Source organism: Anarhichas minor, unplaced genomic scaffold, assembly GCF_050575085.1.
Source record: "Anarhichas minor isolate MPS153535 unplaced genomic scaffold, ASM5057508v1 ptg000131l, whole genome shotgun sequence".
Lineage (NCBI taxonomy): Eukaryota > Metazoa > Chordata > Actinopteri > Perciformes > Anarhichadidae > Anarhichas > Anarhichas minor.
In genome coordinates, this window is record NW_027466577.1 from 52,501 (window position 1) to 65,000 (window position 12,500).

Here is a 12,500-nt window from a genome sequence, read left to right on the forward strand (position 1 = left end):
CCTTAGACGCTAGGGGTCTGCCTTTGTGGGAGAAGAAGGGCGAATTTAGGAAAGGCAACCGAATCACATGCTCTTTATATTCTACGTCAGGTCTAAGGTGGGGCAGAAATTTGTCCCAAGCCTCCAGCACTTCACGGTAGAACCCCGGAAAGCCTCCTGTGACATTTCTGGGAGAGAAGGCGTACAAATTGTAGCTGCTCCTCTCACCATACTTTGCCAGGAGACCTGCCAAGGTATCTTTCCATGGGTGCTGCCTCTTCGAATCCAAAAACCGGCCTATCAATTTAACCCTAAGTGCATCTCTTTTTGCACTTATGTCAATCAGGTCTAAGCCCCCCTCCCTTTTTTTTGCGATTAAAGTCTTACGAGCGATCATATTGCCCTGCGCCTTCCACAAGAAAGAAGAGATCACGCTGTTTAAAGAATTTAAAGCCCAACTCGGCAGCTCGCAAGACCCCAAAATGTGATTCATTTTGGACAGAATTAGAGCATTAGATACGATTACCTTCCCTCTTATGGTCAGCCCTCGGGCCTTCCACAGGTTACAGGTATTACGTATTCTTATTAGAAGCTCTTGCCAGTTCCGGTCTCTAGCTTTAATGCTATCTTTACCTATATAAATACCAAGTATTTTCCTTTCGTCATCTGTGATTTTAAAGCCCCATTTAGCGGCGTCCACCTTATCTCCGTTAAAGATCATAAGCTCAGATTTTGTTATGTTTATTTTTGCCCCAGACGCCCTTTCATAGTTTGCGATATGGGTCATTACCTGTTCAATGTAGGACGTGTTTTTAATAAATATATTAATATCGTCCGCATATTGTATGACCTTAACCATTTTGTTACCCTCAGTTTTAAAACCCTCAATGCTGTTGTCACTCGTGATGCTAAGAGCTAGGGGCTCTGCTACCAGACTGTAGAGTAAGGCCGACAGGGGACACCCCTGTCTGATGGAGCGTCCTAGCACCACAGGCTCCGTGAGGAATCCATTTACTTTTATTCTGCTCTCCGCTCTTTTGTAGAGGAGCTTAACCCGGTTAATAAAACCCGCGCCAAACCCATAGCTCTTCAGTACCTCCCACATAAAAACCTGTTCTACTCTATCAAAGGCTTTTTCGAGGTCTATGCCCAATATGCACCCCCCCTCTTCAGACATTTTATCGACGATATCTCTCACTGCGATGATGTTATCACTAATGTCTCTATCAGGGATACTGTAGGACTGGGTCTCTGAAACAACAGTTGTTATCACCTCTCTCAGTCTATTTGCGAGCACTTTTGCAAATATTTTATAGTCCGTATTTAGGAGACTAATTGGTCTATAGAATTTAAGTTCATCTTTTGTACCTTTTTTTTTATAAATCAACGTAATTATACCTTCGGTCACTGTCTTCGAGGTATCATTTTGTACCTCCATTTCCTCCAGAACTTTCAACAGGACTGGAGAGAGCAACTCAGAAAAGCAGCAATAGAAATCCGCAGTGAGGCCATCTGATCCAGGACTTTTGTTCTTTTTAAGCCCCTGTATCGCTGCCTCTATCTCCCCGGTTGTGGTAGGTGAGTCACAAAATGTTTTGTCGTTATCACTGATCTGAATTTTAACCTGATTTGTTAGCTGCTGTATGTGAGGTTCTTTTGGGCATTGCCCTTTGTACAGACAGCTATAGTAACTATGAGCTAGCCTCAATAAGTCACTGTTTTCCGTAAAAGTTTTATTATTGTCATCTTTTAGTTCTGCAATGAATTGCTTTTCCTGAGTTGCTCTCTCCAGTCCTAAAAAGAAAGCCGTGCTTTTTTCCCCCTCTAACAGGAAAAGAGACCTACTTCTGACCGCAGCACCCTTGCAACGGTGGGCCTCAATTCCTGCTAGTTTAGCTCTATAAAGCTCGTACTTCTCGCTATTATGGCTGTTGTTTAGCTCCATTCTATCTATTTCTATATTTAGTAGTTCATTTAATATACTCTCCTCTCTCTTCTTGACCCAATTTTTGTCCCTACTATACTTTATAGTGACTTTTTTTATTCTTAATTTAATTTCATCCCAAAATGTGATTTTATTTTCCACAAAAGGAACGTCATAGGCACATTGGGTCAGAAATTTGGTTATCTTTTCTTTATATTCTTTGTCCTCTAACAAGCTATTGTTAAAGCACCAAGTGCTTTTTCCCCTTTTTCCGGTATTATCACCTAGCTTTAGGTCAACATATGCATGATCGCTCCAAGTATTAAAGGTGTACTTTACACCCGAGGCTTTTTTCACTAGGCCAGAGGCCACCAGGACCAGGTCTATACGGGACTGCTTTAAAACACCCAACACAACCTGCCTTCTGGAATAGACTCTCGACCCAGGGTTCACCACACGCCATGCGTCGACCATGTTTTTATTCGTCATAAGATCTTTTAAAGCTGTTCTACTGGTGTCACATTTGCATTTGTCATGGGAGCTGTCGCTATTGCTCAAAGTGGTGTTAAAATCCCCCAGTAGGATGGTTTTATTGTTAATCCATTTATCCAAGCTTTTGAAGAAGATCCTGCGATCTTCTTCTATGTTTGGAGCGTGGATGTTTATAAGTCTGATTACTTCATTATTGAATAAACAGTCAATTATTAGGCATTTGCCATCATCGGCTTTATAAATTACCTTGCTGTTATTGCTGTGATTCTTATTGATTAAAAGAGCTACCCTCCTAGCTCTCCCAGCTCCCTCCTGAGCCTGAACTTCTCCACTCCACATTTTTTGTACACACTTTACAGTATCCTGATCCCACCCAGTTTCCTGAAGGCAGAGAAAGTCAGCATGCTTATATTTCTCTAAAACTGCTTGGATCTTCAGTATGTTTTTGAATCCATTCGTATTGAATGAAGTTATAGAAAAAGAGTCCAGAGCCATGAGGGCAAACAGTAAGGAAAGATGCAAAAACCCAAATACAGATATTCCCATTATTTTTTTTGCACTTTCTTCCTATTACCTCCTTTCTTTAATAAATCAGAATTCCTTTTCCTCACCGTTTGCACTTGTTCTGCGTCCATTTCTGTGTCAGACGCGTCCGGCAGCATCAGGGGGGAACAGTCAACTGACAAGTTGGAGACATCAGCAAAGTCCAGGGAGGACCCTATCTCCGACTGCAGCAAGACTCTTGGCTGCTCCTCAGCCTCCAGGCCCTTCGTCACCACGCTTCTCCCTCTCCCCGTGGCCAGTCTCGACACCCGGACCTTGCTCGGCTTGGCCGGGCTCTGCTCCTGCAGACCCGCGCTGGCTCGTATTACGTCACCGCCTATGCCAGGCTGGCTGGGTGTGGTCACTGGCCCCGCCGCTGCTGTCACCGCTGTAGCCTCTGATGCCACTGCCGCTCGCGCTGCCGTCCCTGGCTCCGCCGCTGCTGCTGCTGCCGTGTCTGGCACCGCCACCTCTCGTGCTGCCGCATCAGGCACCACAGCTGCTGCTTCCGCCGCCACTGGCACCACCTCACTGTCTCCGGTCAGCCCCTCTTGACCGGTTGCCGGTATCGCCTCATCGTTTCCTGCTTCTTCCTCCTGGTCATCACTGCACAACTCCACCTCTGCCCCGGACTCATCGTACGAGGTTTCGTTAGTGCTCTGCATGTCTTCCTCTTCCACCTCCACCTCCTCCTCCTCCTCCTCCTCCTCCACCTCCTGGCACTTGCAAATATCCAGTGCCAGCTTGCAATCCGTGCATTTTTTAGTTTTTTTATTGTTTGTGCACTCTCTGGCATAGTGCCCCTGAACCCCGCAGGTGTGGCAGGAAAACTGCGGGCACTCTCTCTGTATGTGTCCAGGCTGCATGCAAATCCTGCAGATCTTCGTTTGTTTATCATGCAATACGCGAAAATACTCAAAACCCAGCGCCGTCGAGAACTTCGTCGAATACGGGAGGGACTGGACCTTGTCGTTAAACTTCACCCTCACAAAGCGGGTGCCGTCAGTTACTTTGGACCCAGGCCACATTCTTCGCTTCACCGGGGATACAGCTTTTACCCCCCAGCTCAGCAGTTTTGCCAGGATGCTCCTGTCACTCACATAATAAGGTAAGTGCAAAAAGGAGACGACCAGCTCATCATTTGATATCTCTTTCGCGTGTACCCTCGTGTCCCCCACTTTGAAACCCTCCATCAGGCGTTCTTTACCTTTTATGTGGCTCATTGTTACTTCGAATCTTTTCGGGTTGATGACCCGGCACGCCAGTAGCGCACCGCACAGTTTCTGCACATAACTTATCAGTTCCATTGCGCTCATCGATGCGCCGCCCTCCGTCTCCACATTTACCGTGAGGTTCTGCAAAGCAGTCCACTCTCGGGTTTCTGCAGTTAGCTCCTTCTCTCTGGCTTCTACCTCCGTCTGGATGGTGGGGTTTTCCGTAGGGGTTGTCGTCAGATCGGTCCAGGTCTGGTTCACTTGTAAGTCCGTCATTTTGAGAGAAAAAAAAGAAAGCGCCCCTCTCGGAAAAAAGAACTGCGGGGGATGTGTCGCAAAAAAGCGAGAAACAAAAGACTTCCCCCCAATCAGTAAAAACTGACGGGGGTACTGTACACTAAACCAACTAATAAACTTTTAGAAAAAAGCTTGCATGTGTAAATCAAAGAAGAGAGAAGAAAGGAGAGGAAGGAAAAAGCGTGCCTGTTCTCAGGATCCACCAGCTCAGCTCACACAGGTGTCTCAAATCAGCACTGATCAGAGAGGTATGGCCGTAAGCAAGTTTGTCTCCAACACATAGTTCTTTAAAACCTACAACAGTAGGTCAATTTTAAAGCGTTAACGAACCTAAACCAGTTCATTAATTAACATTCCAAAAATAAGAAAATATTGATATATTGATTGATTCTCTTTTCCCTTTTTACCGTGACCCACATCTTTGTATGCATCTCTTCTTCAATCTTGCCTTTTTCTCATATTTCTCAAGTGAAAAAGCAGCAGTGTCCTCTGCCTTTTGGAGAGAGAAGTGAAAAAACTTACAGCACCCGGTATTCCCAGGCGGTCTCCCATCCAAGTACTAACCAGGCCCGACTCTGCTTAGCTTCCGAGATCGGACGAGATCGGGCGCGAACAGAGAGGTATGGCCGTAAGCAAGTTTGTCTCCAACACATAGTTCTTTAAAACCTACAACAGTAGGTCAATTTTAAAACGTTAACGAACCTAAACCAGTTCATTAATTAACATTCCAAAAATTAGGAAATATTGATATATTGATTCTCTTTTCCCTTTTTACCGTTACCCACATCTTTGTATGCATCTCTTCTTCAATCTTGCCTTTTTCTCATATTTCTCAAGTGAAAAAGCAGCAGTGTCCTCTGCCTTTTGGAGAGAGAAGTGAAAAAACTTACAGCACCCGGTATTCCCAGGCGGTCTCCCATCCAAGTACTAACCAGGCCCGACTCTGCTTAGCTTCCGAGATCGGACGAGATCGGGCGCGAACAGAGAGGTATGGCCGTAAGCAAGTTTGTCTCCAACACATAGTTCTTTAAAACCTACAACAGTAGGTCAATTTTAAAGCGTTAACGAACCTAAACCAGTTCATTAATTAACATTCCAAAAATAAGAAAATATTGATATATTGATTGATTCTCTTTTCCCTTTTTACCGTGACCCACATCTTTGTATGCATCTCTTCTTCAATCTTGCCTTTTTCTCATATTTCTCAAGTGAAAAAGCAGCAGTGTCCTCTGCCTTTTGGAGAGAGAAGTGAAAAAACTTACAGCACCCGGTATTCCCAGGCGGTCTCCCATCCAAGTACTAACCAGGCCCGACTCTGCTTAGCTTCCGAGATCGGACGAGATCGGGCGCGAACAGAGAGGTATGGCCGTAAGCAAGTTTGTCTCCAACACATAGTTCTTTAAAACCTACAACAGTAGGTCAATTTTAAAGCGTTAACGAACCTAAACCAGTTCATTAATTAACATTCCAAAAATAAGAAAATATTGATATATTGATTGATTCTCTTTTCCCTTTTTACCGTGACCCACATCTTTGTATGCATCTCTTCTTCAATCTTGCCTTTTTCTCATATTTCTCAAGTGAAAAAGCAGCAGTGTCCTCTGCCTTTTGGAGAGAGAAGTGAAAAAACTTACAGCACCCGGTATTCCCAGGCGGTCTCCCATCCAAGTACTAACCAGGCCCGACTCTGCTTAGCTTCCGAGATCGGACGAGATCGGGCGCGAACAGATTTTTTTTTTTTATTTATTTATTATCAAAAATACAAAATTTTTTACAATCAACATTTTACCACTTACTCTTCAATACAAGAACACATGACACTTGTACAAACATAATAACAAAAAATAACCCCTCCACGCTAATACTAACTATAAATTCAAACACTTAACACTTATCCCAACCCATAAGTCAAAAAACAACGAAAATAAACCTCCCCATAACTCAAAGAGACACATACCAATTTTTTACTCATACTCAGACATAATGTAACCAACAAAAATAATCCCCAATGATAATTAGCCATAACACAGATTCTAACCAAAATCTAACACAACCTCTCCACTCTCCCCAATCGCAACAAAGGTGCTACCCTCAATAAACCCCTCCTGAAACTCTTCCTCCTTGACATAGCTATGTAATATGTTTACATCTCTTTTCATAATATTTTTAAACACACTCCATACTTCTACTCTCCTTTTCTCGTAATGCGCTACATTCCTCCTTAGCTTGACTGCAAACCTTGCATGGCTTAGCGTGTAGTTCAACAAGTTGACATTACTTCCTTTCCTTTTAGCAACCGCACCAAACAACCACAGCTCCTTCCACCCTATTTTCTCCACAAATTCCCCTTTCCAACATCTGCTTATCAACTCTTTCACTTTCCCAAAGTACACAGCCAACTCCCCACATTCCACAAACTCATGCAGACATGTCTCCACTTCCACCTGACAGACATCACACTGCTTCCTCACATCCAGATTAAATTGACTTATTATTAGATTGTTAAACACCCTATTGTGACGCAGTAGGAAATCAAAATGCTCACATTCAACACTATTCCATTTCACTCTCAGGTTCAGCCACATCCTTTTTACATCCATATCGGTCATTACTTTTTCCCATACCTTCTCTGCAGCCGGTCTTCTTACCTCTTTCATTCTTAAACATCTGTACATTACTCTCGTTTTCACATTCGCCAGGCTTACTATCCTTTCTCCTTCCCCCACATACATTTCCACCCCTTCTCCTCCACTCCCCACCGCCTCACTCTCAATCATTCTCACCCATTCTCTCGGCATCCCCTTCTTTATCTTCTCCACCACATCCACCGCTGTGCCTAACCACATTTCATCACCCCTTTCTCTCACCTCATCTACCACTACCTGAGCCCTCATGAACCCTGGTACATACTCGTACACTAAATCCCTCACCTTCCTAAAACCTGCTCTCCACATCTCCAAGTTATAAATTGTGCTCCCCTCAAATGTGATTTTGGGATTTAGAAACAATGGTTGCTCCCACACCTGTTTTACATTTTTGCATTGAAACTGCACATGTTTTACAAACTCTCCCCATGCTCCCAGCATCTCTTTATAGAACTCAGACACCTCACTCAACATACCTTTCTTCAGTTCCATAAATATTCCACTTTCTCCACAACCCCCACATTTATTAATTGCTTCTTTCAGAAACAGCTTCCATACACGATCATATCTTGTCATCATTTTCAACCGAAGTGCATTCTTTTTCTTTTCTAAATTAATCAGCTTCAACCCACCATCCTTGTATTCGTTTTCCATCACTTCCCTGGCTATTCTGACACCTCTCCCACCCCAGAGAAACTCACTCACCATTTTCTCTGTCTCCTTTAGCACTCGCTCAGGCACATCCAACACAGTCATTGCATACACAAGTTTGCTCATTATCAGGCCATTCACTACCACCACTTTCCCCTTCAACTTCAACTTCCTAAGTCTCCAAAACCTTAATGTCTTCTTTATGCTATTCATTATCCCTTCATACTGCATGTCTCTCCCTTCTCTGCCTTCAACCCCTAAATTCACCCCTAACACCCTAAAATAGTCCTTCCTCTCTTTCAATCCTATATCCTTCCTCCTTTCTCCATTGACTCCAACATACATAATTTCTGACTTTTCTATGTTTAGCTTTGCTCCTGATGCTCTACCATAAACTCCTACACTTTGTAAAACCTCAAGGACACTTTCACTGTCTTGTACTGTTACTGTTGTGTCGTCCGCATACTGGTATAATAGACTCACTTGCCCTCCTGGTAAGTCTATGCCTCTGACCTTTTTATTTTGCTTCAGCAGTGCAGCTAGTGGCTCTGCCGACAGTGAGTACAGCAGGGCCGACAGTGGACACCCTTGTCTAACCGACCTCTCTAATCTGAAATTACCTGTGACTATCCCATTAATTTTGACGCAACTAACAGCTTTATCATACAATCTTTTGATCCATCCTACTAACTGCTGCCCAAACCCTACTTTTCCTAATACTCCATACAGGTATCCATGATCTACCCTATCAAATGCTTTGTTCAAATCTAAACTCATCACTATCCCCCCCTCCCCTCCCTTCATGTGTTCTATTGTGTCCCTAATGCTGCTGATTGTGTCTGCTATATCCCTCCCTGGTATACTGTAAGCCTGCGTGCTTCCCACTATTGTCCCTATCACCCTCTTAATCCTATTTGCTAGCACTCTTGCTAGTATTTTATAGTCACTGTTTAAACAGCTAAGCGGCCTATAGTTTTCAAGTCTATCCCTACTCCCTTTCTTATATATAATACTAACTAACCCTGTCGCCATACTAACCGGCATCTCGTCCTTCTCTTCTATCCATTTAAACAATCTGTCCAACAGTGGCGCTAGTTCCTCTTTAAACTCTATGTAAAACTCTCCCACTAACCCATCTAGCCCTGGACTCTTATTCCTGCCTAACCCTAATATGGCTGCCTCTATTTCACCTATCCTTATCTCTCCTTCGCACATCTCCTTCGCATCTTCGCTCATCTTAGTCTCCATTTTCTCCAGCACATGTTTCATGCACTCTTCATCAACCTCTTCTTTCCTAAATAGTTCACTATAAAATTCTTCTACTCTTCCAACTATCCCTACAAAATCCGTTATCTTTTCTCCATTTTTCCCTTCCACCTGCTCCAAATAATTATTTTTCTGTTTCGCCCTCTCTAAACCTAAAAAGAATGCTGTACATTTCTCTCCCTCAACCACATATCTAGCCCTACTTCTAACTATTGCCCCCATGCATCTCTTCTGTTCTACCTCCTCCAGCTCATTTTTAATTTTATTATACCGTTCTAATGCGTGCCCTACCCCCTGGTCCACCCTCTCTGCTTCTCTAACTAACTCTTCCTTTAGTCTCCTTTCCCTCCCTCTTTCCCTTGCTCAAATTCTTTAGCTCCTCCTTCATCTCCTCCCACCATCTCCCCATATCCTCCTCATACATACTCTCATTCTTTCTCACCATTATACATTCTCTCACCTTTTCCTTGTACCTTTCTTCTTTGAGCAACATCCCATTCAGGCACCACACACCTCCCCCCCTCCTCTCACACCCATGCCCTAATCTAAATTTTAGCACCACGTGGTCACTAAGAGTAGTTACCTTGTAATCAATTCCCCCCATTTTACTTGCTAGACTCTCCGTACTCAAAACTAAATCAATCCTACTCTGTTTTAATTCCCCTTTCACCATCTGTCTCCTTGTAAATACGCGCCCTCTTGGGTTCTTTTCCCTCCACACATCTACCAGTCCATTCGCTCTCATTACCTCCTTCAATACTCTTCTTGAGGAGTCGCTTTTGAAACACACACTTGCAGATGCATCCAGCCTTCCACACCACACATTAAAGTCACCCACAATTACACATTCTTTCCCGCACATTCCCGCCATCCTCTCAAAAAACTCCCTTCTCTCCTTTTCCTCATTTGGTGCATACACATTCAACATTTTCAATTTCTTACCCAGGTGTTCAAAAGTAATCCCTATCACTCTCCCATCACCATCATCCTCACATTTCCTCACATTCTCAACCTCTCCCCTTTTAACCAAAATAGCCACTCCCCTAGAATAAATGTCCCCATTGTTTACATACACATCTCCCATCCACTCTCTCTCTAACTCCTTCACACATTTTTCATCCCAGTGTGTCTCCTGCAAACATATAATGTCAGCCTCACACAACATCAAGGCTTGGTTTCGCCTATAACTAGTCCTAAGACTATTTGCATTAAAAGAAGCAACAGCCACCATTAATAACCAAAACATGTTGTTATTTTTTCAGTGCTTTCTTCCGATTATCAGACCCTTTTATAAGCTCTCCATCCCTTTTCCTCACCCTTTGGCCCTTCTCGATGTCCATGTCTGAGTCCGAGGGTTCACTTAATAGCAGCGGGGAGCCGCAGTTCCCGATGTCTTGAGGAACAAAGCTGTCCAGGGAAGACCCCATCGCCGCCTTTTCCTCAGCCCTCTTTCGCAGCTCGACCTCTGCGCCTTCCAATAGCACTGCCTTCGTTTTCCTCGCAGCCAGTCTCCCCACTCGGGCCTTGCCCGGCTTGGTCTGGACTTGCTCCTTCAGCCTGGCACTGGCTCGTGCCTCTCCCACCTTTAGCTCCGGCTGGCTGGGCACCGGCCTTGGCCCACTCAGATCAATCTGGCTGGACGCCGTCTCCGGCACCTCCACTATTTCAGTTCTCCTCCCTGCATCGGTCATACTCCGTGGCTTCATCACCACGCCTGCTGCTGTCACTGGCTCCACCGCTGCACCTGCCCTTGTCACTGGCTCCACAGCTGCACCTGCCCTTGTCACTGGCTCCACAGCTGCACCTGCCCTTGTCACTGGCTCCACAACTGCACCTGCCTCTTTCGCTGGCGCCATAGCTGCACCTGCCGTTGTCACTGGCTCCACAGTTGCACCTGCTTTCACCGCTGTAGTCTCTGCCATACAGGCTGCAGGCTTCGGCCTCATTACAGCCGTAGTCATCGCCGTTCCCTCTTTGTTCAGCTCGCTCACACAGGTCCCCGCAGCAGCCTCATCATCCTCTTCCTCCTCCATCTCCTCCTCCTCCTCCTCCTCCTCCTCGTCCACGTCCTCCTCCACGGTGCCAGTGCTCGACATACCGTCGTCGCTCTGCACCTCCTCCTCCTCCTCCTCCTCCTCCTCCACAGTCCCCACCATCTCCTCTTCTGTCACCTCCACATGGCACACACAGCTGTCCGGTGCCCGCTTACATCCCTTGCATTTGTTAGTCTTTCGTGTGGAACACTCCCTAGAAAAATGCCCTTGCTCTCCGCAGGTGTAGCATGTGAACTCAGGGCATTCTCTTTGAACATGCCCAGGCTGCATGCAGAGCCTACATATTTTGGTCTGCCTGTCATGAATTACCCGGAAATACTCCGAGCCCAGCACCGTGTTAAATTTTGTAGAATATGGTAGCGAACGAACTCTTTCGTTAAATTTAACTCGTAGAAATCGAGTGCCGTCCGTCACCTTAGAGCCTGGCCACATTCTGCGTCTAATAGGTGACATAGGCGTTACCCCCCAGCTATCCAGTCTCAAAAAGATATCATTGTCTCTGATATAATAGGGCAGATTGAGAAAAGAGACGATGAGCTCGTCGTTAGTGATCTCTCTAGCATGAACCCTCGTTTCCCCAATCTTAAAACCCTCCATCAGTTTTTTCTTACCCGTTATGTTGCTCATTGTGAGTTCAAACTTCTTTTGGCCGAGCACTCTGCACGCCAGTAACTCACCGCACAACCTCTGCACATGTCTGATGAGCTCGATAGCACTCATAGTCTCTCCACCCTCCATCTCCACGTTCACAGTTAGGCTCCGTGAGGACCGTTCCTCCGTTCTTGTAACAGCATCGCTGCCGTCTCCATTCTTTGTCAGTTCTCCCGTTCTTTTAACAGCGTCACTGCTGTCACCATTCTTCGTCAGTTCTTCCACACCTTTGGCACCACCACTGCCCCCGTTCTCCGTCAGTTCTACTGTACCGTTGGCAACACCACGGCCCTCTCCGCCCACCACCAAGCCGCTGGGGTTATCCGTAAGAGTTAAAGTGAGTTCATTCCAGGTCGGGTTTACCGGGTGGTCCGCCATCTTGGGGAAAAAAAAAAAGGACTAAAAGCGCCCCCCAAAAAAAAAACACGGGGGATAGCTCACAAAACACGGAAAAAAACGCTTCCCCCCGCTCAGTGAGACACTGACGGGGGTACTACTGACACAATCAGCTGAGCAAAACCAAAAAATAAACCTTCTCTTAGGGCATGTAAAACAAACAAAAGGAGAGAGAGATAAGAGGAGAAAACAAAGCACAGCCGTGTGCTTCCTCCAAGGAGGAAGTAGCTCTCACCCACAATGCACTCTGGTCTGAAACAGGACAGAGAGGTATGGCCGTAAGCAAGTTTGTCTCCAACACATAGTTCTTTAAAACCTACAACAGTAGGTCAATTTTAAAACGTTAACGAACCTAAACCAGTTCATTAATTAACATTCCAAAAATAAG

General features: G+C 45.2%; 3 non-coding genes across 3 annotated transcripts; all 3 read right to left on the minus strand.

Annotated features, from left to right (window-relative positions):
- Positions 1-4,964: 4,964 nt before the first annotated feature.
- LOC142941192 (5S ribosomal RNA) lies at positions 4,965-5,083 on the minus strand. The gene has a single exon (XR_012951167.1). It is a non-coding gene; the product is annotated as a 5S ribosomal RNA (ribosomal RNA).
- Positions 5,084-5,332: 249 nt separating this feature from the next.
- LOC142941193 (5S ribosomal RNA) lies at positions 5,333-5,451 on the minus strand. The gene has a single exon (XR_012951168.1). It is a non-coding gene; the product is annotated as a 5S ribosomal RNA (ribosomal RNA).
- Positions 5,452-5,704: 253 nt separating this feature from the next.
- Positions 5,705-5,823, minus strand: LOC142941196 (5S ribosomal RNA). The gene has a single exon (XR_012951170.1). It is a non-coding gene; the product is annotated as a 5S ribosomal RNA (ribosomal RNA).
- Positions 5,824-12,500: the final 6,677 nt, after the last annotated feature.